Source organism: Lepidochelys kempii, chromosome 4, assembly GCF_965140285.1.
Source record: "Lepidochelys kempii isolate rLepKem1 chromosome 4, rLepKem1.hap1, whole genome shotgun sequence".
NCBI classification, from domain to species: Eukaryota; Metazoa; Chordata; order Testudines; family Cheloniidae; genus Lepidochelys; species Lepidochelys kempii.
Window position 1 is genome coordinate 18,704,213 of NC_136383.1, and position 27,876 is coordinate 18,732,088.

A 27,876-nucleotide genomic window follows, 5' to 3' on the forward strand; every position below is an offset into this window, starting at 1 on the left:
AATTATTTCAGGGATCCTATGGCCAGTTTTATACAAGAGGTCAAACTGGATGACCACAGTGGTCCCTTTGGACCTTATAATCTATGAAAATAAAGCCCTCATACTTTGGTGGTGTGTGGAAGTATAAATCTCTAAAATGTAATATAAAAGGTCAGTGGTAAGCAATTCAGAAGGATTTGGAGAGACATAAATCAACTTGTTCTGTTGAGGAATAAGATTAGCATCTATTTGGGCTCTGCTGTTGTTCACCATACCAATTTTGCTTTGTAAAATTGCACTATGATGTTTAAAGTTCTAAACTTACTTAAACAAGCGGATGTCTTTTTTTGCCACACCCCAATTACCTGCAGCCAGTCCTCCTGGGAAGGACCTGAAAATGGAGAAAAAAAAATATGATACACTATTTAACAATGTCGGTTTGTTTTTCAAAGCATTTTGCAGACTTGAATAAATTATTTTCAGTGCCTGCTTTGCTCAGATTGGAGAAAATTGATGACTTTAAAAAATAGTTTGGGGAGCAGTTTAACGGCTTTATTTTATTAATCTGAATTACAAGTTACTTTTATTTTGAAGCATATTCTTTGAAGTTGGAAAGCATACTGTCACTCGCCCCAGTGTGAGATTCCTGCAGTACATACGCACAACAGTGTGTTTTCCCTTGTGCCGTATGTGCTGAAATAGGCAGATAGGTGGAAAAGGGTGCTTTCTAAAGTTTAAACTGAAATTTTAATTTCAGTTTTGATTTTATGATGCTAACACCATCTGAATGTGGTTTAATACTAATTATTAAGTAGCATAGAAAAAGACGAATTGAGTTTACAAATAGTGAACACGTTGTATGGATTAGCATTGTTACAAACTGTGCTAGTATTACGGGATGACCTTTGCTGTGCTTGACACTCATTGAGCTCTTTCACACACTTTAATTCCCTCCAACTGCCCTTTGCTGTGAGACTATTACAGATCACAGAATTTAACTTTTCACCCTCATTGGACTGAAAGTTGGTAAGTATGCTGATGTTACAAAATCTGCTTCCTTTGCTTCCCTCTTCGTTGGTTTTGGAAAAGTAGAAGAGAAACTACTGCCTGTCTAGACTAATAAAATAAAATTGTTAGTGCAGACAGTATTCATTTCAAGGCAAATGATGTATTTTCAATAATATGCTACCAAAGCCAGTAGAAGATTGCAACTGATATGCCAAGAGCTATTATGTTCCTAATGGAAGTGATGCTTTTTATGATACCGTTTCCAAAACACCCTACAGTATAGTACCTCAAAATATTTGCATAGAACTAGATTCTCTTTTTATTTTTTCCTTTCCTTAGTTTTATAACAAAAGTCTTAACTAGTGACTAGTGCCATTTTTGGTTCAGATAGAATGATACAAGGGGAGCAATGACCAATCTTGTAAGAGGCTTCTGGGTTTTGTACTCCTTCCTCAAATTGCTTTTTTAACTGGCAGGCAGAATGGCTGTATTTTTCCCCTCTTGTAAACAATGATTGTTGTTGAATGCAGTTCAGAGTTTGTAGTCATAACTACTGAATTCTGATTGTTTTGGGAGCCTGCCACTCTTGAGCACCTTTGCTGTTTTCAGCTGCGTTCTCCTCACCGTAGTAAACCAGGAGAAGGTAAAAGCCAGGTTGCTGACAGCTATAACTATCTATTTCATGTTTCTGCTGACAACTAAATGCTAATCTCTTCATCTTCAATTTTGGTGTGTACATGAAAAACACTTCCATTAAACTAATTTTTCCAGATGGTTTGGCATTGTTTGACTTCTAGTTTTGTGCAGTGACTCTCAGCCTTTCTAGACTACTGTACCCTTTCAAGAATTTGATTTGTCTTGCGTACCCCCAAGTTTTACCTCAGCTAAAAACTACTTGCTTACAAAATCAGACATTAAAAACACAGAAGTGTCACAACACACTGTTACTGAAAAATTGCTTACTTTCTCATTTTTACCATATAATTATAACATTAACAATTGGAATATAAATTTTGTACTTACATTTCACTGTATAGCGTAAAGAGCAGTATAAACAAGTTATTTGTATGAAATTTTAGTTGGTACTGACTTTGCTAGTGCTTTTTATGTAGCCTGTTGTAAAACTAGGCAAATATCTAGATGAGTTGATGTACCCCTGGAAGACCTCTGTGTACCCCCTGCAGTATGCATACCCTTGGTTGAGAATCACTGGATTTGTGTATGCAAAGTGCAATAATTTATATAACTCAAATAAAAATATTTTCCTCTCAGTTAGTCCACAATGATCCATGTGAAAACTTACCTTTTAGCAACAAGTTATGTTATTGGTAGCAAATACTTCGGGACACACATTAATGCTAGCCTAGCCTAGCTGCACAGTAATTTAGTCTCCACAATATCACAATTAAATCCATTTTGTGCCCTCTCCCACCCCAATAAAATCATTTCTGACACACAGCCCCTCCCTTTTTCCCCTTTTACAAACATCATTTAATAAAATCTCTTTCTCCTCTCCTCTCTTCTGCCCTGTTCCCCAACTAATAACTTCTGGACTCTTTCCCCCATCCTAGACCAAATACATCCTGAGCTCCCCTTAAATATGTGAATTTGTAGATCCTTCTTTCTCTTTCCCCTCTGTAGTGAATGCTTGGTTCCTCTGACTAATGCATTCTGGGATTCCTCTCTTCCCCAAAGAAATGCATACTGGGAAGTACATACACGAAAACATTTTACCACACTTTGAGGTATATTGATACAGCTGGTCTACTTGTGTCTATTTAAAAAAATAGCTATCCTATTTCTGCAGATCTCGGCCAAATTGTGGGAGAGGGTGAAAGGGCAGATGAGACTTCATTCTGTGCAACATCTGTGACCACAACTGACCGTGCGATCACTGTTGCTGTTACAAAACAGGAGGCAATAGTACTGCTTTTTTCCCATTAGTACACTTAATCTAATAATTAATTCAATCAATACAGAACCATAGCAGGGATGGAAAAGCGGAGGTTTTGGTCGCCACCGACATGCACACATGACGTCACTGGAGTGGAGAGCGGTATTGTTTATCCCTTCGGCTTCTCATGTTTTCTTTTTAACTCTTTATAGGAAAACTGCTTTACAAGAAGTGAATGATAGTGAATAATTGAGACAGATATATTGACCTAACAAAGTCACATAATCATCCAGTCAGCCTGGACCGTAATGACGACTTAATACCCTTTGTCTGCAATATATAGTATAAAACAGTGGCTCTCAACCTTTGCAGACTGCTTTCAGGAGTCTGATTTGTCTTGCATGCACCCAAGTTTCACCTCACTTAAAAACAACTTGCTTATAAAATCACACATAAAAATACAGAAGTGTCATAGCACACTGTTACTGAAAAAATGCTTACTTTGTCATTTTTACCATATAAAATAAATCAATTGGAATATAAATATTGTGCTCGCATTTCAGTGTATAGCGCAGTATAAACAAGTCATTGTCTGTATGAAGTTGTAGTTTGTACTTACTTTGCTAATAGGGTTGCCAGGCATCCGGTTTTCGACCAGAACGCCTGGTCGAAAAGGGACCCTGGTGGCTCTGGTCAGCACTGCTGGTCAGCACTGCTGACCAGCCATTAAAAAGTATAGTTGGCAGCATGGCGAGGCTAAGGCTGGCCCATGCCTGCCATGGCTCTGCCCAGCTCCCGGAAGCGGCCAGCATGTCCCTGCGGCCCCTAGGTGGAGGGGCAATCAGGGAAGCTCCTTGTGCTGCCCCCGCCAGCCAGCGCCGGCTCCGCAGCTCCCATTGGCTGGGAAGCATGGCCAATGGGAGCTGTGGGGGTGGGGGATGGGGATGCGGGCATGAGCAACGCACAGAACCACCAGGCCCCTCCACTTAGGAGGAGCTGGACGTGCCGGCCTCTTCCAGGAGCTGCGCAGAGGTAGGGCAGACAAGGAGCCTGTCTTAGCCCCGCTGTACCGCCGACTGGGAGCTGCCTGAGGTAAGTGCTGCCCAGCTGGAGCCTACATCCCAAACCCACTCCTGTACCCCAACCCCCTACCCCAGGTGGGAACCCCCTCCAACACCCTGACTCCCTCCCAGAGTCCATACCCCAATCTCTTGCCCCAGCCCTGAGCCCCCTCCCACACCCAAACTCTTTCCTGGAGCCTGCACCCTGCACCCCTTCCTGCACTCCAACCCGCTGCCCCAGCCCTGAGCCCCCCCCTACACCCCAAACCCCTTGTTTCTGGCCCCACTCCAGAGCCTGCACCCCAACCCTCTGCCCCAGCCTTGATCCTCCTCCCGCACTCCAAACCCCTCGGCCCCAGCCTGGAGCATCCTCCTGCACCTCAAACCCCTAATCCCTGGCCCTACCCCAGAGTTCACACCCCGAGCCAGAGCCATCACCCCCTCCCGCACCCCAACCTCCTGCCTAAGCCCAGGAATGTGAGTGAGGGTGGGGGAAAGCGAGCGACAGAGGGAGGGGAGATGGAGTGTGTGGGGGCTGGGCCTCAGGCAAGGGGCGGGGCAGGGATGTTCAGTTTTGTGCTATTGGAAAGTTGGCAAACCTATTGGCTAGTGCTTTTTACGTAGCTTGCTGTAAAACTAGGCAAATACCTAGGTGAGTTGATGTACCCCCGGAAGACCTCTGCGTACCCGCAGGGGTACGCGTAACCCTGGTTGAGAACCACTAGTATAAAATACATGTACTCTGTATGGTTGATGGGGCAAAAATTAATCTCTGTCTAGATTAAGTAGCTCAATACAGTTGCTTAGGGAATCCATTTTCTGAAACTTCAGGGATGGCAGGAATTACAGAAAAAAATGTTGTGAGTGTCAGACTTTCAATATTATGTTATGGAGGTTGTAAAGGATGGCTTGGGTTTTATTTTCCAGTTGCTTAAAATATGTCCACCAGTAGTTTTGTGTGCATATATGTGAATAAAAACAGTTCAACATGAGAGGTGGAAAAAAAAGAGCAACTGAAGGATTATTATAGCTATATATTTAAACTATGAAGTTTTCTTATCATTCAGTTTCCCGGAGTCTATTCTTGCTTCTATCTGACCTCTGGGAGTTTATCAGTGGGTGCCATACAGATGCCAACATCAATATCAGTTTGTTTTTCAAAGCAAATAGAAGACCTGAATAAATTATTTTTGGTCAGATTGAAGAAAATTTGATGTTCTCAATTCCAAAGCTCATGTATTTACAGTATTTTATTACTGTACGTTTTTGTAGTAATATCTCTTACTCTCTTGCGTCCCTTTCTGTTGACTTATATCACAGATATAATGTTTTATTTGGAATGGCTGGTAGCCACATAGCAAACTGAGTATTTTGTGGGTGCCAAAAGGAAGAGGGGAAAGTAGTGGCTTCAGTTCTTCATATATATTGCTGGGACACACAACTGAGTCTTAATGGGACTCGGGCGAAAAAACGTGAGTGCCGCAGTATTCTAGAATCCACCCAAAATGGAATGTAGAGAATATGTTTCTAGGTACCCTACATTATTGGCTACCCCAACAAACTAATATTTATTCTTTAGTTCTACATTTTACTAGGTTTTGAAATATTTGAGGATTGAGAAAAGACTTGGGCATCGCTTTCTCCAAGCATTCACTCAGTCCAAATTTGGACATTTTTATGCATGCGAATGGGAGGAAAATGAATGCTTGTTAAGAGACAATTTAATAAAAATAAATAAATAAAACATGCACCTGACACCCTTAAATGATTTGAGACTATGATTAAAATTTTCAAAGTGTGTATGTCTCCTTTGTAACGGTACTTTGGCTACTGATTCCTTCTTTCTTACCCACCCCCGAAATGACTGGTTTGCAGTCCCCTTAAAGCTTTAATTTGGGGGGGTGGAGGGAAAGGAGAGGCTTGCAAACCAATTCTCCTAGAAATACTAAAATACTTTTTCACAGTGCCTCCAGTAGACTTACTGTTTTTCTGTTTGTCTAAAAGGACTGTGAGTAATAAGTTTGAAAGATGATTGTGATTTAATAAGTATGTGGGATGGAAAAAATAAATCTAAAATCATATTTTCAGGACTAGAAGGAATTAAGATTGTCACATAAATTCCCTTCATATACAAAAAAGATGAAAGTGGGTATAAGTTTGAAATTGTAGCTCGTTGTATGCTGGAGAGGATGAGGACTTTCTTTGGTGCAGATATACATATTTGCTGTGTATACCCAAAGAAAATTCCTTCAGCAAATAAACTTATTTCATCTTGTCCCAAAGGAAGTTATTGCGTCTTACAGTCTATTACATTTGCTTGTTAGCTTACTGCTAGGCTGATGAAATACCAAAATGGATTTTTGAAGTTTACCCGCCATCATTCCCAATACAATGAAAGGTTATTACTGTTTCCGTAGTCAGGGAGAGGGAGATTTTAATGTGATGAAATTTGATTATTTTTAAGGAGGGGCAAGGGGATTGCATCTATAGTCTGATACAGCTAAGGGGAGTGACTGACTCTGTATAGGGGAACATGATGCTAGCTGTAATGACATGATTTCACAGGCGCAAACTATGTTCCTGATGAATTATGAAATGTTGTTAGGGGAGTTTCTATGCAAGTTGGGATATTTCCCTGGGTCCCTGTCTTTGGTGCCCCTTATGGACTCTCTTCACCACTGTATCCTCAGAGGCATGGGTCTGGAGGCTTACAGCAACTGCCCACTTATATATATTTCCACAGAGTTGCTATCCCTCAGCTCTTCTCCCTGTCTGCCTAAATGCATGCCCTTCAGAAGCCTCTTCTCCCATTGTTCATGCAGACAGGATTACAAGGAGAGGAGGACGATGCTTTGGTTCCTTCTCTCTGTGGGTTTTTGGTTCACTGTAGAGAAGTTTCCAGTAATTTATGTCCGTCCTGCGCAACCACGGGTGTATTATGACACTTTGTCCTGTAATTCTACGAATATGAAAGGATTTATCCATCTGAACATTGTGAAAAGTACCAGGATCTCTGCTTTCTGGCGACAGCAGGCCTGGCCTTGTGTCATGGTAGGAGGAGCTGGTGTTTTGTTTTTCCTGCTTTCTGGCAATGTGATCTTACAGCTAGCAATATGACATCTCCTGTAGTTTATTTGGCTCCACAGTCTCTCCAATTACCAAAATATTTTGGTGTAGACAAGTAGTCATACTCAAGGGTATAAATGTCTTTGTGATAGACTTGATAAAGACCCTTGTGCTTTTAAAAATGAATAATTTTAGGATACAATTAAAGCAAATAATTTAGAATGTCTTTCTGTCCACATTGTTTCTAAGATGGATACCCTTGTCATGGGCATCTGGAGTACATTAGTTACAATTTTGTCAACAAGTGACACTGAAATTACAGACTTTGTAATGAGTCTCTTATTCTGGTCCCAGTGCACGGCATCTGACAAAACCCTAAAGATCCTCTCCCCATCACTGTTTATCTTTCTAACCAGTTTTAACTCTGTTATTGCATTTTTGTAGATTTTTTGATATTTCAGCACGTTAGAAATCATGGGACATTCCAACTATTAGCATAACCAGAGGTCCTCAAAATAGGAAAATGTTGTATTAGAGTTTTGTATTACATTGTAAGGGTCCTCTCTAATACAGAACTTTCCTATTGTACTATTGCCAACTTGCTTCTGGTCAGCAAAGTCTGTACATGGAAGCTAATTACCAAAGACCAGCTTGTGATACCTGTATTTACATTGAATGTAGTACCTTATTCCACAAGTAGTGGTAGTGGGTGAAATCCTCGCTCCATTGAAGTCATTGGCAAAATTCCTACAGACTGCCATAGGTCCTAGGATTTCACCCAGTGACTCCAGTGGGACTATTTGTGGTGTAAAGTACTTGTTCATGAATAAGGGTATTGTAGTCTGGCCCTAAACTGACCCAAGTGTGCGTGTTTGTCTCTGTTGTAGTGTTCTGCCTCCTGCTCTAACAGAAGGAAACAGTATTGTTAATGACAGGTTTCAGAGTAGCAGCCGTGTTAGTCTGTATTCGCAAAAAGAAAAGGAGGACTTGTGGCACCTTAGAGACTAACCAATTTATTTGAGCATGAGCTTTCGTGAGCTACAGCTCACTTCATCGGGTGCAGTATTGTTAATGAAGATGAACATGACGCTTACCTTACAAAGCAACTGCAACCCCAAAATGATTTCAAAAGCCATATTTCCTAAGTAGCAAATAAAAATTGCATGCGATCAAAGATTTTATTGGCATCTGTAGAAAATACATTTGTATCAGTCCCTTTCCTTTGGGACAGATGAATCATAATTAAAAGCCATGGGGCATTACTAGTAGTAGAAATTCTTCCTTTGACAAACATAGTTTGATCTTGCTATATCAAGATTATCTGTATATCTTTGGTCATCAGAAGTTATTGGGAGGTCTTGTTCGTATGCTATAGTGGAAGTACAGCTCCATTTGCACTTTCAGTATATGAATTCTAATAGATTTAACTTAAACTACATTATCCAAAAATAAAAATGGGGACGAGCCCATCATGAATATGAAGTAGCATTTTTCTGTCATTTGTTAACTTTGAGTTGCTAATATATAATGAATACTGTTCAAAGTTAATCCTTATTATTGTTTGTTATTTGTATTACCATAATGCCTAGAAGTCATGAACCAGAAAGGGACCCCTTTGTGCTAGCCACATTGCATTCATCATCAGAAGATATCTTCTTTCTGACAGTGACGCATAATAAATTGCTGTGTTTTGCATCTGCAGTTGAATTGGCTACATCTTTACATTGAAAGCAAAGTCATTTTTGGTCTTCTTTCAATTTCTTGGCTCAATAACCAGAAATCTAATGATAATTTAAATTAGTGTCAGCAATAAATGGTAGATCCAGGATCTGTTTTTTTTTTTTTTTTTAAATATCCTATCACATCAAAAGGGAAGAGGGTTTGCAATCCCACAGCCAGAAAGTACAGTTAAAAGACAAAAAGGATCCTGTGTCTGTGTTTATTGTTGGCAGCATCTATATTTAGGATGAATCAGAGCTCAGCTCTATGTAACCCCCCCCCCCCAAAAAAAAAACACATTTGAAGGAGCAACGTATCTAATGTAGCAACTGTTACATTATAAATAGGGCACCAAATTTTGCTAAGTCATAATTGCATAGTTCCCTGAAGTGCAGTGAATGATGACATGATGAATAATTCCCTGTTCTTACTCACTTGTGTAAATTTCGTACGGAGCCATATGTGCTGTATCAACTAATGTTTTAGTGCAAGATCATGATTTCCTATAGTCTTTCCAAGTCTTTGAGTAGCTTTGTCTTCTGATTAATCTAGAGCTAAAACCTCCTAATTGCAAGATGTAAGCTAGACAATTTAAGTCTCTCTGTAAGCTTTTGATCTCCACAAGGAAAGAGGGTTTAAAAAATTATTTACAACTAAAAAAGAACTTCCCATAAAGTGCCTTGTTCTTCAGGTATCCCAGAGATATGATACAAATTGTGATTTGGATAATGACCGTGCAGTTGGCCAGAAAAATGCCATAGATACGATAATGGTAGTGTCATATTTAATGTGCTGTTCTTAATACTAGTGCTGCTTAACACTTACAGTGCTTTACATCCACAGATCTGAAAGCACTTTACAAAGGTGGGTGAGCACTTCATAAGTCTGGATGTGGATTCTTTGTCAGTGAGGTGGAAAAAAACATCTGCTGTGTACTGTTGCATGCCAAAAGCCCATAGTAGTTGCCACTGGAAAAGTCTACAGTTGACCAGCAGTTGCCAGACCATGGCAAATGAGGTACTGAGTGTGGCTTTTATGCTCTACTGTAGTACAAATATTAGCTATTTAGGTAAATGCTGAACTACATCAGTCCAGAACCCTGACTCCAACTGTGGCTAGTGCCAGATGTTTCAGACAGAATTGCAGGAAACCCTATAGTGAACAGTTGTGGAGTAATTTGCCCATCAAGAATTACTTCCTCATCCCAGGCAATTAGTGGTTGGAGTGTGCCTTGAAGCATGAAAGTTTGTATCCCCCTTATAAATGTGTATGATATTTAATCTGTGTATCTCTCCTGTGACTCATTATGCATGTAAATGTTGCCATTTATATCTGGAATTACCTTTTGACTTCATCTAGTTTATTTTTTCATGACGGTAGAGTAAATTTATTTGTTGAGATTCGGACCTTTTGAGTATCAGTTGACACTATTTCAAAAATGCACTTTAAGGCTGACATTTAAATTTGTTAGTCTCTAACGTGCTACAAGCTTTCTTCTCTGACACTAGCTAATTTCTGTTGTAGAAAAACTGTTCTTTTCCATGCTTACATAGGGTATGTCTACACTACGAAATTAGGTCAAATTTATAGAAGTCAGTTTCGTAGAAAGCGTTTTTATACAGTCGATCGTGTGTGTCCCCACACAAATGCTCTAAGTGCATGTAGTCGGCGAAGTGTGTCCACAGTACCGAGGCAACCGTCGACTTCCGGAGCGTTGCACTGTGGGTAGCTATCCCACAGTTCCCGCAGTCTCCGCCGCCCATTTGAATTCTGGGTAGAAATCCCAGTGCCTGATGGGGCTAAAACATTGTCACGGGTGGTTCTGGGTACATATCGTCAGGCCCCCGTTCCCTCCTTCCCTCCCTCCCTCCCTCCATGAAAGCAAGGGCAGACAATCATTTTGCGCCTTGTTTCTTGAGTTACTTGTGCAGACGCCATACCATGGCAAGCATGGAGCCCACTCAGCTAACCGTCACCGTATGTCTCCTGGGTGCTGGCAGACGTGGTACTGCATTGCTACGCAGCAGCAGTTTATTGCCTTTTGGCAGCAGACAGTGCAGTATGACTGGTAGCCGTTGGCGACGTAGTCCTGGGTGCTCTTTTAACCGGGCGCCTGGGCAAACATGGGAGTGACTCAGCCAGGCGTTTCCCTTGTTTCGTCTCGTGGCGATTGAGTCCTACTGGCAGTACACTGTCGTTTAATCTGCAGCTAGCAGAAGATGATGGCCAGTAGTCATACTGCACCGTCTTCTGCCGAACACCCAGGAGAAGACGATGGCTAGTGGTCGTAATGCACAGTCTGCTGCCAGCAAGATGCATAAAGATAGATGAAGTGGCTCAAAACAAGAAATAGACCAGGTTTGTTTTGTATTCATTTTCTCCTCCACCCCTCCCTCTGTGAAATCAACAGCCTGCTAAACCCAGTTTTGAGTTCTATCCTTGAGGTTTTGAGCTCTATCCTTGAGGGGGCCATTCAGTTTCTCGCAAAGCCACCGCCTTTGTTGATTTTAATTCCCTGTAAGCCAACCCTGTAAGCCATGTCATCAGTCGCCCCTCCCTCCGTCAGGGCAATGGCAGACAATCGTTCCGCGTCTTTTTTCTGTGCAGACGCCATACCACGGCAAGCATGGAGCCCGCTCAGATCACTGTGGCAATTAGGAGCACATTAAATACCACACGCATTATCCAGCAGTAAATGCAGCAGCGAACCTGGCAAAGTGAAACTGGGCAAGTAGGTGACGTCAGCGCACTGACGAGAGTGATGAGGACATGGACACAGTCTTCTCTCAAAGCACGGGCCCTGGCAATGTGGGCATCATGGTGCTAATGGGGCAGGCTCATGCGGTGGAACGCCGATTCTGGGCCCGGGAAACAAACACAGACTGGTGGGACCGCATAGTGTTGCAGGTCTGGGATGATTCCCAGTGGCTGCAAAACTTTTGCATGTGTAAGGGCACTTTCATGGAACTTTGTGACTTGCTTTCCCCTGCCCTGAGGCGCAAGAATACCAACATGAGAGCAGCCCTCATGGTTGAGAAACAAGTGGCAATAGCCCTGTGGAAGCTTGCAAAGCCAGACAGCTACCGGTCAGTCGGGAATCAATTTGGAGTGGGCAAATCTACTGTTGGGGCTGCTGTGATGCAAGTAGCCAACGCAGTCAAAGATCTGCTGATATCAAGGGTAGTGACTCTGGGAAATGTGCAGGTCACGGTGGATGGCTTTGCTGCAGTGGGATTCCTTAACTGTGGTGGGGCCATAGATGGAACCCATATTCCTGTCTTGGCGCCGGAGCACCAAGCCGGCGAGTACATAAACCGCAAGGGGTGCTTTTCAGTAGTGCTGCAAACACTGGTGGATCACAAGGGACGTTTCCCCAACATCAATGTGGGATAGCCGGGATACGTACATGATGCTCGCATCTTCAGGAACTCTGGTCTGTTTCAAAAGCTGCAGGAAGGGGCTTTATTCCCAGACCAGAAAATAACCATTGGGGATGTTGAAATGCCTATAGTTATCCTTGGGGACCTAGCCTACCCCTTAATGCCATGGCTCATGAAGCCGTACACAGGCAGCCTGGACAGTAGTCAGGAGCTGTTCAACTACAGGCTGAGCAAGTGCAGAATGGTGGTAGAATGTGCATTTGGACGTTTAAAAGCGCGCTGGCGCAGTTTACTGACTCGGTTAGACCTCAGCGAAACCAATATTCCCACTGTTATTACTGCTTGCTGTGCGCTCCACAATATCTGTGCTAGTAAGGGGGAGACGTTTATGGCGGGGTGGGAGGTTGATGCAAATCGCCTGGCTGCTGGTTACGCACAGCCAGACACCAGGGTGGTTAGAAGAGCACAGGGGGGCGTGGTGCGCATCAGAGAAGCTTCGAAAACCAGTTTCATGACTGGCCGGGCTACGGTGTGAAAGTTCTGTTTGTTTCTCCTTGATAAAACCCCCCACCCCTTGGTTCACTCTACTTCCCTGTAAGCTAACCACCCTCTCCTCCTCCCTTCGATCACTGCTTTCAGAGGCAATAAAGTAATTGTTGCTTCATATTCATGCATTCTTTATTAATTCATCACACAAATAGGGGGATAACTACCAAGGTAGCCCAGGAGGGGTGGTGGAGGAGGGAAGGACAAGGCCACACAGCACTTTAAAAGTTTAAACTTTAAAACTTATTGAATGCCAGCCTTCTGTTGCTTGGGCAATCCTCTGGGGTGGAGTGGCCGGAGGCCCCCCCACCGCGTTCTTGGGCATATGGGTGAGGAGGCTATGGAACTCGAGGAGGAGGGAGGTTGGTTACACAAGGGCTGTAGAGGCGGTCTGTGCTCCTGCTGCCTTTCCTGCAGCTCAACCATACGCTGGAGCATATTAGTTTGATCCTCCAGCAGCCTCAGCATTGAATCCTGCCTTCTCTCATCATGCTGCCGCCACCTTTCAGCTTCAGCCCTTTCTTCAGCCTGCCACTTACTCTCTTCAGCCCGCCACCTTTCCTCCCGGTCATTTTGTGCTTTCCTGCATGCATTTGTCTATGCTCTGTCAGTGTGGGAGGACAGCATGAGCTCAGAGAACATTTCTTCGCGAGTGCATTTTTTTCGCCTTCTGATCTTCGCTAGCCTCTGGGAAGGAGAAGATCCTGTAATAGTTGAAACATATGCAGCTGGTCGAGGAAAAAAAAAAGGGACAGTGGTATTTAAAAAGACACATTTTCTAGAACAATGGGTACACTCTTTCACGGTAAACCTTGCTGTTAACATTACATACATAACACATGTGCTTTCGTTCCAAGGTCGCATTTTGCCTCCCCACAGCGCGTGGCTAGCCCCTCCACCCTCCCCGTGGCTAACAGCGGGGAACATTTCTGTTCAGCCACAGGCAAACAGCCCAGCAGGAACGGGCACCTCTGAATGTCCCCTTAAGAAAAGCACCCTATTTCAACCAGGTGACCATGAATGATATCTCTCTCCTGAGGATAACACAGAGAGATAAAGAACAGATGTTGTTTGAACGCCAGCAAACATACACTGCACTGCTTTGTTCTACAATGATTCCTGAGTAAGTGCTACTGGCCTGGAGTGGTAAAGTGTCCTGCCATGGTGGATGGAATAAGGCTGCCCTCCCCAGAAACCTTTTGCAAAGGCTTTGGGAGTATATCTAGGAGAGCCATGAATGCCAGGGCAAATTAATCGTTAAACATGCTTGTTTTTAAACTATGTATAGTATTTTAAAAGGTACACTCACCAGAGGTCCCTTCTCTGCCTGTTGGGTCCGGGAGGCAGCCTTGGGTAGGTCCGGGATGCAGCCTTGGGTGGGTTCGGGGGTACTGGTTTCAGGTCCAGGGTGAGAAATAGTTCCTGGCTGTTGGGAAAACCAGTTTCTCCACTTGCTTGCTGTGAGCTATCTACAACCTCATCATCATCCTCTTCCTCATCCCCAAAACCTGCTTCCATGTTGCCTCCATCTCCCTTGAAGAAGTCAAACAACACGGCTGGGGTAGTGGTGGCTGAACCCCCCTAAAATGGCATGCAGCTCATCATAGAAGCGGCATGTTTTGGGCTCTGACCCAGAGCGGCCGTTCGCCTCTCTGGTTTTCTGGTAGGCTTGCCTCAGCTCCTCACGCGGCACTGCTTTGGGTCCCTGTTATGGCCTCTGTCCTTCATGCCTTGGGAGATTTTGACAAATGTTTTGGCATTTCGAAAATTGGAACGTAGTTCTGATAGCAAAGATTCCTCTTCCCTACAGCAATCAGATCCCGTACCTCCCGTTCGGTCCATGCTGGAGCTCTTTTGCGATTCTGGGACTCCATCATGGTCACCTCTGCTGATGAGCTCTGCATGGTCACCTGCAGCTTGCCATGCTGGCCAAACAGGAAATGGAAATTCAAAAGTTTGCAGGCCTTTTCCTGTCTACCTGGCCAGTGCATCTGAGTTGAGAGCGCTGTCCAGAGCGGTCACAATGGAGCACTCTGGGATAGCTCCTGGGGGCCAATACCATCTAATTGCGTCCACAGTACCCCAAATTCGACCCAGCAAGGCCGATTTCAGCGCTAATCCCCTTGTCGGGGGTGGAGTAAGAAAATCGATTTTAAGAGCCCTTTAAGTCGAAAAAAAGGGCTTCGTCATGTGGATGGGTGCAAAGTTAAATTGATTTAACGCAACTAAATTCGACCTCAACTCCTAGTGCAGACCAGGGCCTAGAGATGTTTCCCTTGCAGCAAATTGGATGTAAAATTAAGCTGAAGTACAAAATGCGACCTATTGCAAAACTTAGACTATTTCTTAATAATTTGATTGCTATCTTAAAGGGGCATGAAATTCCAGTTATTATGTATAGCTTCAGTGAACACAATAGCTGTGTTTTGAGGGTGTGTATTTACCCTTGTGTTAGTGGTGGTAATGAGACATTTCCTACTGAAGGAAGAATGATATAAATATCAGAGTTGTAGAGTGGCTAAAAACAGGCTGAAATTTTAAAACAAGAGTTCCCATTTAGTCGAACTTGTGTTTATAAAGCAATATGACTTGGGAAGAAGGTGGTTGTTTACAGTAATGTAGAAAGAAATGGAACTGTTCCTGCTTAAAGATTATGCGTCCAAGGTGGTTGTAAAATTTATTTTTTTTCTTTTTTCAAATGTATAAGAACCTAGAAACCTTCCCATTTATAATTGTATATAAGATGAAAAGCCCAGAAGAATTGAAGTGAGTGATGTGAAAATAATTGACCATGCTTTGCGCTTCAACTTGTGAAAAAGTGTAGTTAGCCAGGTTTCAGAGTAACAGCCGTGTTAAGAGACTAAGGTGCCACAAGTACTCCTTTTCTTTTTGTAGTTAGCCAGTTACTTCAACATTTGCAACTTTGCTGAAATCCTTACTTATTCCTATATCAATTCTTGTCATGATATTTTTTTCTAAATATTTACTTTACAAACTTCAGAGAGTATGAATTTTTTTTCATTTCTCCAGCTAGTGAGACCCAGTCACTTTACCCATCTCAAATGAATTCAAAATCCACTTTATGGTTCTAAAACAACTTCCACTGCACCTCACCCTGCTTTCTTAGTTAGATCTTCTTAGTCTGTCCCCTTCTGCAACTTTCTACATTCGGGGGTAAGCATGCAAGAATACTTGCATCTTTACCACTTCTACTCTCTTTGTACAGAGTAGCCCACTTCTGCCCTGTACATAATATTCCATTCTGCATGTATGAGTTTTATATCCTCTTGTACAAAGGTAGAGTGTGCAGAATCAAGCCTTGAAGGAAGAGCTCTTTAGGTGGACAGTATGGACTATAACTAGTTGTCATGGGCCAAGCTAATCTTGTCATGTGCTTAATTTGTCATTACAACAAGAATGAACCGTAATGTCTGTGAACTGAGTCAAAGAACAGACATCCTCCGCACCGTGTTGTTTTCCCTTGAAATGGCTTCTGTGGGACTTCCCTTGTGAATAAGTGTTATTAAATGTGAGTGAAGGTCATACAGTCTATCCCTGAATCAGCAAAAGGCCTTTTGCTTCCTGTGTACCAGCCTAACTGGTGGCAACGACAGTCCAATTTATGTTAGGAAAGAAGATAAAAGTTCCTGGCAGTGTTCAAAGTAAATTTTTTTAGACGTGAGTGAGGTTCAGTTGTTTGTGACTGAATCATGTGCCTGATAGACCTAATACTGTGACCTGATTGTGTAGCTTATTTGGCACCTTTTTCTCATGTTAAGTATGTGGTAGGATCAAATTCCATGTCTCTTGGGAAAGTACAGCATGTTCCTATTCAAGGATAACATTCCTAGGAGAACTCCTGATGGTCTCTTCTTCTGTCCCACCTATTCCCACACCTTCAACCCTCTAAGAAATTGCTCTGGCTCAGAGTAAAAATCCTCACCATTCACTTACCAATCTGATTTGCTTTCAAGAAGTGTTAGTCATTTAGGGTCAGATTCCTCTTTGGGCAATCTAGAGTTATTCACATATCTAGGAGTTTCCTTGGAAGAGTCTTAGGAAGGCAATTATACTGTACATTTCTAAACACTAAACAATAAACTGGTTCTACCTCGTTAAACTAGGTACCAGTGCCAGGACCCTATACTTGCAGTGCCATGCAGAGGAGAGGGAGGTTAGTTTCTGGACAAAGGAAAAACTGATTCCACAGCCCTAGTTTATCTGGTGGTACCGAATCTATTTAAAATGCTTGCAGACTCCTGCTGTAAAGCTGTCTTTGGTCAAAAACCTTAATAAGCTTTCTAGGCTCCCTATTGAGAACTAAAACTCATGGCTGACAGCTCCGAAAATAGACCTACAGTTCTGGCCCATTAAAACCCCTCCTGTCTTTCAAGACTATGTCCTATGCTGCAAAATGAATTCAATAAAAATGAGTTCCTATATGAAAGGCACTACACTCCTTCCTGACGGGTAGAATTTTAGAGAGCTAGAATTGAAGTCTTACCAGTCGGTGCTTCTCATTTCCTTTAGAATGTCTCTCTCCTATGGATTCCTTTGACGTGATTAATGGAACAGAGTGGGAGTAAGAAATTATGAACCAGTAGCTTGTCAAGTGTCTGTGCTCTTTACTTCGTGTAACTAGGTCCGTTATTACATAAATTGGTAAATGGAGTCAGATCCTTGCCTGTGTACCTAACTTTCGCCAGAGGTGTGCAAGTTTCTGTCTGTGTCATTTAGAGAATGGAGTGCTGGCAGCCCTGCTCAGGAATGGAGCTCAGTTCTCTGAAGGTAATCCCTTTTGGAAAGCAGAGTTACTCTCCATAAGAAGGCTGTAACCCTTTGCATCTGAATGTCGGATTTCTTCAGCGAAATACTTGATACAGATTTTAAAGTACAGTGGGGTGTGGGTGTAAAATACCATTTATTTCTGAAACTTATTTGACGTGTGATATAAGTAACTATGAATTTGGTCTTTGCTGTGTATCTATCCTTTACATTTCTAAGAACTCAGCCTGCATTTAGAGAGTACAGTCATCTTATTTTCAGAGGAGGAACAATACGTAAAGAAGAGAAATACACATTGAGGATTTTGAAAGAAGCTTTATTTTTTGTTCTTTTTGTTGCTGTCCCTAATGTAAAATAAGTCTTAGATTTAGAGTGCATGTTTTTTCCCTTTGTTTGAGGAAACATGGTATTGAGCATCCTGAACTTTTAAAACTCCCTCTTTGGTCCTAAAAGAAGAAAATTTTCTTTTTTATACCTTTGCTCAAAAAGTTCAAGTAACTGAAATCCAAGTTTATGCCCTTTCCCCAGGACAGAAACTCACTCCTTTCTGTAGTAGAGCAAAGGAACTGGAATCAAAAGATAACGTTTCACCCTCCTTACTAGAAGCTATAGCGCTCTTCCGTGAGAAATGATGGCATATCACTAAAGACATATGGGTCCCATCCATGACCACATATAATGTTGTACCGAATTATTTTTTCCCTTCGCACACCAAATATCATGTCCCTCTGAAAACTTCTATTTCCAGCTTCTCGCCAAAGAAACAGAACAAGTTACAGCAACCTGACCACTGTCCACACTGGCACTATGTCAGCAGGAGATGCTCTCCTGCTGACATTGCTTCTGCCTCTCAGAGAGGTGGAGAAATTATGCTGATAGGAGAGCTCTCTCCTGTTGGCATAGAGTATCTTCACCAGACGTGGTACAGGGGCTCAGTTGCATCAATGCAACTGTGCCAGTGTAGCACGTCTAGTGCAGACTAGCCCTAAGGATGACATCATTAGTCCCTAATAGATTATGAACCGCTATAGAGTAATATGGCTTGTCTGCACTGGAAAGTTATACCAGTATAACCTAAGATGTGAATTTAAACTGATATAATTACACTGGTATAATGCCCTGTGTGGACATTCTTATTCCAGAATAAGAGTGGCTTTTTCAGTTTAATTTATGTGTGTTTGAAAGGAATTTAAGCAAAACTGAAAAAAGCCACTCTTATTCTAGAATAAATTTGTCCATGTGGGGAGTTATATCGGTTTAACTAACCTAGTATAATTATACTGGGTAACTAGTAAAATTTTCCTGTGTAGACAAGCCCTTAGTCTACTTTAATACATTTTGAGTGAATGGATAAGTCTGTGGATGAAACTGGTATTCGGTACTCTCCACTTAATTTGGAACTTGCTTGTTCAGAGGATCTGTGCTGGGACACTGAACTTAGTGATCCATTGTACTTCTGCCTACTTATTCTAGTGTACCAATCACTGTTATTTTAGTCATAGGCACCTAATAAATACCATAGACTGATTGGAAGATAATAGTAACCACTGCTTCACAGGGATGCCATCAGGTCATTAGTGATGTTTAAATATTTTCTGTGTGTCACTTTCAAGCTGGTTCTGTTAATTAACAATACCTGTCAGTTCTCCTTCATCTGTGAAACAAGCAGAAACATGTACAAATTATATGGCCGGTTCTTTTTCCTAGTTAAAATGGAAGGAGCAAGGTGCACATAATGGGCTGCCGCCCCAAGGTTGTCTTTCAGCAGGGATCTGTCCCTATCCTAGTACAGACAGTGCCACTTCCCAACTCCATGGGCCAGTCTAGGAAGATAGACTGGTTTAAGTGAGTGATTTAAATAAAAAAAAATCCGATCCAATTTTTTATTTTTATTTTTTGGTCAAAAATGATGATCAGTTTTCATCCAACCCTGCTGTCTAGGATCATTGCAGTCTCTGTAGCTTCATGGACAGAAGCATTACAATAGTGTCCACACCTAACCATTAAGAGGGATTCCTAGGGATAGAGTGACACCCATTTTCTCTACAAAGATTATACTCTATGTTGTGGAAAGTTGCATAGTACATGATTATTACTGCATCAACAGGTTACTTGTTGCGTAGTGCATATTATTCTAGCCTGTAATTATTTCATGCAGCATTAGAATAGTGATTGTTTGTTTTTTTTGTAGAAGCTATTTAATGAGATGATATAATTGGCTCATCTGCCTATTTAAAAAGGGTTACCATTACTAACCGGTCTTCCCAGTTCTGTTAGTCACTTTCATTTACTGGATTTCCATTAGTCAGAGGCACTCTGTTCCTTCTCAGCAATTAAAAAAAAAGTTGCTTATGAAAAACACACCTAGGGAGACATGCCTCTTCGTAGCTGACTCCACCTCTATGGAGTCAATCACCACCAAAATAAGGGAGTTGCCCAAGATTCTTACGCTGAAGATTAAACTCGAGATGGCTACAAGTCATACTGTTATTCACATTTACAAGGATTAAGTTTACTTTGTAGTCATAATTATGTAGCGTTCTGAATAGCGTTGGTGTGCTAGATGTGAAATGTCATCTTCGCTGAGCATCTTTGACACTTGATGTGTGAAAGAACGTTGTGCAGTCGTCTCCTAAAAGACATGACTCACATGAGAATGGTACACAGCTTGGAGTGGATTTGCTAGTTTTGCTCCACATGAAGCACCAAATAAACAAGTTTATCTTGTTCTGGTGAGAGTGTATGGAAGAGAAAAGGGAAGGAGTGTATTGCTGGCAGCAGTACTTGCCAACCTTCCATTGTGGGGTAAGTTCTGTGCCAAAGGCTGACCTCGCTCCCCCATCAACCAGAAGAGAAAGCTCATGCTTCTAGAGCAACATAAAGAAAGAGTATCTTGGAAATGCAAGCCTCAACTCCAAGCATGGCACATTCTGCTCTCTAAAACTCCAGATGTTGGAGATGAAGGCTTGCAAGAAAATGTCTGAGGCTTGCAGTGAATGTCTTTCAAAGAGTATCACTGCATGGCTCCGCTGAGTATACCAGCAGTGTTTATACACCCTGGATGTGCACTTTGCCAGTCTTCATCCCATTTAAAAAAAAAATTGCAGAAGCCCCCCATTCTACATTCAAACAGAAGCTTAGATTACCCACTATCAGTCCTGTTCCACTGAGCTCTCACTCAGAGGAAGAGGTGTTTGATTTCAAAGAAACCTTCCTCATATCCCTCAAAGATTATCCAAGGAAGATGGATGTACCTTGTTCGTAGTGTTTGTTAAACTCTGCATCTGCCTACAAGGGGGGAAATGAGAAACAAATATTGAACTTTGCTGGACAAATATACAAGGAAAGGCTTTCTTTTTACTCCCACACTTTAAAAACTGATTGAATTACCAATGATCGTTGCAGTGGCCACCAGTAAGGGAACAGTATGCATTAAAATAAATAATAATCTTACTTACACAGGTAATTAATAAGAGCAAAAGGTACCAGAGAAGATTGTTGGTTGGTCATCAAAACTCTGAATTACTGAAATCCATGGGAGTTGTTAATAGAGAGGAAAAGCTGCAATGTCATCTTGGAGCCTATAACTCTTAAGGGTTATGACAGATGGAGGGAGAGAAACTTTTTTTTTCTCCCATTCCCGAATAGAGTGAAAGTACTGGATTTTGTACAAGTTCTTCCACTTCATCCCTAAAGAGGGTAAAGGAAAAGTTGAGCCACCTATTATGCATTTTCCTGAAAAAAATGGGCTAATTATTAAAAATGTGAATGTGTTTGGACTTAGCACATGTATTTACCATGATTGTATGTGTGAATTGGGTATTTGAACAACAAAATTCCTGATTTGTTTGTGCAATCAGTGTATGTAAATTAGGCATGTAATCTCTTGTGCACACATCTAGGCATACTCGTATCTCATATCTCGTATCTTCACAGGATACTGTGCCACATCCACAGTAACTTTTTCCCAGGTTCCTCACTTTGCCATATTGTCAGAAACTACATTGAGAGGGGGACAAACTCAAACATACTGACACATTCCATTCCTTGAAGATGATGCGGGAGGGGAGTTGGTCAACACAAATGCAGAATGTTCTGCAATTATAGGCCACGAGATTAGCTCCAAAATATTAGGCCCCACAATATTAATGGGGGGAATTTCAAAGGTGCTGAGCACCTGCAGTCAGTGCTTAATTTGCAATTAAAGAGGTGCCAGGGCTCAAGCAATTAGATGCTGTAGCTCAAGCCATTTTTTTACATTCATAACTGACATGGGAAGCCTTGAGGTGCCAGGGCTATGAACTGCCAAGACCAGAGGTGCCAGCCTGGCACAAATTAAGCACTGCCTGAAGCTCCCATTGCCTTCAACGGGGTTTGAAGATGATCAGCTCATCTGAAAATTGGGCCAAATGTGTATTTAGGTACCTAAATATAAATGTAGGAACTTAATTTATAGGCACCCAATTTTTTACCCCACTGTTATAATAAGCTTTCCCTTGCTGTGTTGCTTCTTGCGGGTCTTTAATCTAAAAAGAGAAAGAAGTGGGGAGAGGTCTATGAAGTTAACCTGTGGCTAAGAGAAGAACAGCTTTGCTGTGGATAGTAGTGTCAACCAATTTTTGTTGGTACACATGCAGTTTGTTCTCTTATTCTAAGTGTAATGCAGAATATGGTACAGAAGAAAAGTTTGGAATTCGGGCTTTTATATAAATGAATTGAGGGTTTTTTTGTTTTGTCAATCTGTGGGTCATTTAGGACAGACCTAAAACACAGAGAATCTCTTTATTAGTACTTCTTTTCTTTTTTTTAATGACATCAAATGGAAAAGAATATTTAAATCCAGAGTAGTTCTATGGCTGAGATGAAATGATGATCCAGAAACTCTAACATCATTCCCAAATACAAGATTTACACAAATTTTAGCACCATTGGAACATCTGTTGCACACATTTTTTGGCAGTGCAAATTGATGACAAAATTCCGTGAACAATATATTAAGGTCAAAATTCAAAACAGGAGGACATATCATACATGGACTCATATAATACATGGACTAAGTAGTAGTTTCACTTTCTGAAGTGACTGTTCAATTCCACTTTTAAAGTTGTAGTCTCTAATATATATATTTGAGAACTACTTGACAAAATTGTCTATAATTGGCTTCAACAGTGAGATTTATGAAAATGGTTCCTGCCCTTATGACTGGTATAAAGTGTTCAAACAAAACAAAGATGTACAGAGTGTGCACTGAATCAGGCATGTGCCATTTTAAAATGTTCTCGCTTCGCCATTCTCAGCGGGTATCTCAGACTTTTATTTCAAATTCAGGATGCAGAAGAAGAAATGGGGAAACATAGGTAGGAGAAGAAATGAGAACCTCAAGAGAAAATCTTCACTTACTGACCTACACATACAATAATGCAGATGCAGTCTTGGGACCTATGGGGAATAAACCCATAAGGCAAAGTTATTTTGAAGATTATGTGAGCTGGAGATAATAGCCTCTATGTGTCTCTGAGTGGAATGATAAAAGCTGCTGTAATAAGCTCTGCTAGCTACTTTACATTCGACAATTAAAAGCAAGTGAGGAGACTGACTAGTCAATTAAAAATATAGTAGCAAAAATAATTTTGCGTTAGGCTTTATGGTTACCTAAAGCAAATGTGGTAACCTTTTTTTCTCCTCCCTTCCTGGGCCCTTTGCTAACATGAACAAGGTTGCTAAAAATAAACTGTAGAGGGACTAATTTACACAGCCCAGGAAACATGTATCAGGTGGTAAAAAAAAAATTTCAGGGACTATCAGCCTTGGTTGGATTAGAATCAGTGACTCAAGTGAAAGGCTCCAGATCCCGCTGCCGTTAATTCCGTATATACATGTCAGTACAAATAAATGTACCTTGCACAGTTACATAGAAGCGTATTATGTGAAGAGCTGTCCAGTTTTATAATCTAACCTCAATTACCGAGGAGCTAAATTCTCTGGGATCTTCTTTGTGGTACTGTATTGCGCAAGCTGTCAGCACATACCTCCTTATGGTATGGCATAAGTAGTCAACATTTTGATAACACCTGCCTTCAGTCTTTGCAGGCAGAAGATATCCCTTCTTTTTCCACCTATTTTATCCCATTTTATTGTAAATTCAGATCTCAGCATTTGAGACAAAATTCCCTGTTCAGGTCAAATTCAGACTGGAAGCAGGTGCAGGTCTGGCTTTCATCCATTTATGCAAGTCTAAATCTGCCCCTGAATCTCTAAGTACCTAGTCATAACAGGGTGAAGTAAGATAACACTGAAGCATCTTCCCCTTCTTCTCAGATTTTCAAACTTTAATCCTCATCTACAAATTTCCTTGACTTTCTTTTAATGGATTTCTTTCAGTCCTTAATTTTTGTGACTTTACACTTGTAAATTATTTATAATATGCTGATTTGACCTAGTAACTTCAAAGCCTGGTTCCTGAAAACACTTCAGATGAATAAATACATCTAATGAAAATTGAATGTTAAACATAGTTAATCACTTAGAGAGAAATCTAAATTATTTCAGTGACCTAGTGCAACCATGAGTTTGTTCTTTCAAATAGCAGTACAGTCTAGGACTACTGTGTAGGACGTCGGCAGCAGTGTCTGTGCCAGGCATTCTTCTTCTGTCATAAGTGACAATTACATATATTTGAATATAGCATCTTTTTTATTCTAAAGGATTCCAAAGTGTAAACAATTTATAGCTATAGGTACATATAAAAATTTCACCCACTGTTTAAATACCTATGCCACTTCTTCGAATAGTGCCCCAACGGGTGGTCCACTTCAGGTGTGCATGCACCTCTTGAACCCTTGAGATTTTCGGTTAGCAGTGTCTGTTTGGCCCACACATGCGCCCTACACCTCCTTGTGCCAGACACCAAGGCTATATAAGGGTGCTCAGGCTAACCGCCTTCAGTTCCTTCTCAGCTGCTTCAGCCTGAGACAGAGCCTTAGCCTGTCTGCCTTGAGCATGCCTCGGCTTTTATCACTCTCTTAGAATACTTAGTGTAGTTAGTTTTAGTGTTATTATAGATAGTTAGTAGAGTTAAGTAGGGAGATGATAATTTTCTCCTCTCTTTCATTATGCGGGATTTGTTTCTCCTGGCAGGCCATGCCTGATTCTCTCCAGGTTTTAAACACTGCCTCTCCTGCTGAGAGGTCATACCAGTGAGCGACGGCTGCTCTAAGTGCGTTCACTGCTTGGGGGAGTCTCACATCTCCCAGAAGTACAACTTCTGTTTAGCCATCAAGTCCAGGGTGAGGAAGAACAGGGAGATTAAGCGCTGGCTGTTTATTATGGAGCGCTCCCTGGTACCAGCGTCTGAGCCAAGTCAGGAGACTCCCCTTATACATCTGTCTCCAGATAGATCCAGCACGCTTTCTATCTCAGCGCAACTTTCCCTTAACACCAGAGAGACATGGGAAGTGTCAGGGAAAGTTTCCAAAAAAGAGGAGCATGGACTATCACCCTATATCACCTTAAGGGGCCAGCTCTGAAAAGTATCAGGTGTCTGACAAGATCCACAGTCTCCGAAGCCTCGATTTCTCGGCTTGGTGTCGTTGAGTTGGACTCCTCCTCCAATATCAGCAGGACTGTGAAGTCCCACAGCTCCAAGGAAAAAGGACACAGCTCCGATGAGACCTTGGTTCTGTGTTCAAGCAAGGAGGGCAGGAATACACATCAGGTCGGGCACCTTCATGTTTGGCCCAGATGTTGGTACCTGCGCATTCAGAACCAAGCACACAATGGCACCAGACACCATTGGTATCAACTTCAGTACACACCAATGGTACCATCGGTGTCAGTGACCGTGGCCTTGGATATCGTGCTGGTACTAATCCCTTACTCGGTACCTCAAGAATTAAGGATATACAAGGGATCTCTGGATAACAGATGAGCCAGAGTCCCCTCTTCTCATGGGTACCGAGTGTGTCTCGATACAGAGACACTTATCTCTGGATTACTGCCCTCCTGTACTGCAGGACTCTCCACCGTTTTCTGTGGGGTCCATCCCCCCCATTGGACGAGATAAAGGAAAATGAGGGAGACTTTCAGTCAGTCTCCTCTATGTATGTTCAGGGTTCTCTGACATACCTCTCTGAGAACCCTTTGCCTGACAGTTACAGGAAGATTGCGCTTACTACCAAGGGTGGTGGAACTAACCCTGTGTGCCACTGACTTCCATATGGGCTCCCCTATGGCCGCATTGGGACCCCAGGGACTGGTATCTTCTCACAGGAAGGCCAGAGTTGTTCAGCCCTACCCTCCTTCCCTCACCCCACTCTCCGCCCCCCATAGGAAGAGACGTTTGAGGAATAGGAGGCTAGGGCAGATAAGGCAGCCACCCTTCAAACACCTACCACTATCCACCCTCCTTCCCCTCTGCTTCAGACTGTTCCTCAAGGGACGTTTGGGTGGAGAAGGAACTGAGGGTGTTCGTCTACATACCCATATATAGTTTTGGTGTCAGGAACGAGGAGGCATAGCATGCGTGCGCAGGCTGAACAGACGCAGCTAACTGAAAATCTCTGATTGAGGACTCGCTTGCACACATGCAATGGAGCACATATCTTGAAGATTCACAGTTACTGCACTGGCTGAGTAATCTCTTCTTCTGGATAGGCCTGAACAGCTCTTTAACAGTGTTCAATAACATGATACCTCAGTTTAGGTCAGGAAATGAAGGATACCAAATGCATGGGGAAATGAGAGATGGAATGTAGCTATTCAAAAAGGCATTTGGCCAGGCCATAGGATTAACATCCTGATGTTGCAAAACCTGCCCAGGATACTATGGTGATGGGACCAGATCATCTCTACTATGACAGGGTCGGGCCAGATGGCTATAGGAGAGTAATAGAAGGCAGATATATTAGCCCCAGGCTAAGTAGGTCCCTTTTCCCTGGGTAAGGTAAAAGGGAAGGTTCCAGAACAATCAGGAATCTTCTGGAGACAATTAACACAGGCTGATTAGAACACCTGCAGCCAATCAAGAAGCTGCTAGAATCAATTAAGGCAGGCTAATCAGGGCACCTGGGTTTTAAAAAGGAGCTCACTTCAGTTTGTGTTGTGCGTGTGAGGAGCTGGGAGATGAGAGTGAGAACGTGGACTGTTGGAGGACTGAGGTGTACAAGCATTATCAGACACCAGGAGGAAGAGCCTATGGTGAGGATAAAGAAGATGTTGGGAGGAGGCCATGGGGAAGTAGCCCAGGGAGTCCTAGCTGTCACCCAGCTGTTCCAGGAGGCACTCTAGACAGCTGCATTCCACAGGGCCCTGGGCTGGAACCCGGAGTAGAGGGTGGGCCTGGGTTCCCCCCAAATCCTCCCAACTCCTGGTCAGACACAGGAGTCGTCGACCTGGACTGTGGGTTCAGAAAAACGGCCAAGCTGAGGGCTGCCGTGAAGCTCCAAGGCGAGCAAATCCGCCAATAAGCGCAAGACCCACCAAGGTAGAGCAGGAACTTTGTCACACTACATAGTTAGCGATCTGACCACGAATGGTCAGGACTTTTGGTTTTCATCTTATGTGGAAAAAGGTACCTCTGGTGGTGCAATACCCTCTAAAATGATATTGGATGATTGGTTCCGTGTTGTCTCAGAGTGATATGTGCCACCTATTGAATAGCCATAGCTCCTTCCTGCAGCTGCGTATGTTTGGCTAAGCTTAAAGCTGCATAACTAATAAAATCACCACATGAGCTACATAAGAATACATATAAGCAAGAAAATATAGACCATTTCTTTTCTCCTACAAAATGTAAGGGCATATGAGCTAGCAATGATAACCTGAACCCGAAACTTTTTAAAAAAAAGTTTTTTGTTTTGTTTTTTGGGATTGTTGGTTGGTTGCTTTAAAAAAAAAACAAATCTGCTGCACTTCAGAAATAATCTGCTTTATAGGCACATATGTCACATTCCTAGAAGAACAAGGTACTGATCCCATGAAGTTAGAATTAGGAATTAAATGGCTCTCTGTTAGCAGGACGTGATGGAAGTTGTGGAGTCTGGGGTTCTTGTGGGCAACAGAGGCCAGAATCGAAGTCTTTCCAAATGGAAAATGAAGCAATTATGATCTCTAATTTGCTATATAAGAGACCTGCGTGCCCCAAGATGTTCCTGCAACAGAGGAAAGAAACAGAGACACTTTCCATCTGATTCTGCAGCAGAATTATCATATGTTTCATTAAAATGACACAGTTGCTTAAGATGAAAACATTTGGCATCCATGCTCAGCTGCAGAAAATTAGCAAGTAAATGTCAGATGCTTTTCAGCTCATAGGAATGAATGGAGCTTAGACTAATAAAAAGAATACATTTGGGATACATTCAATTATTGTCAGAATCATATAGTATGTTGATTGATTAAACAACTGTGCACCACATTATGGTGATATTCTTTTGTTACT

General features: G+C 42.2%; 1 protein-coding gene across 12 annotated transcripts in view; it reads left to right on the top strand.

The window, feature by feature from the left end:
- PTPN13 (protein tyrosine phosphatase non-receptor type 13) overlaps window positions 1-27,876 on the top strand; it is a 186,549-nt gene that overhangs the window by 13,099 nt on the left and 145,574 nt on the right. Inside the window, exon 1 of one of the 12 annotated variants that reach the window (XM_073340598.2) lies at window positions 9,727-9,744. The exons of the other annotated variants lie outside the window; for them this stretch is intronic. The gene's annotated coding sequence lies outside the window, so the exon portion shown is untranslated. Of the gene's footprint in view, window positions 1-9,726; window positions 9,745-27,876 lie in introns of those variants that run through there. 12 annotated transcript variants of the gene reach the window in all.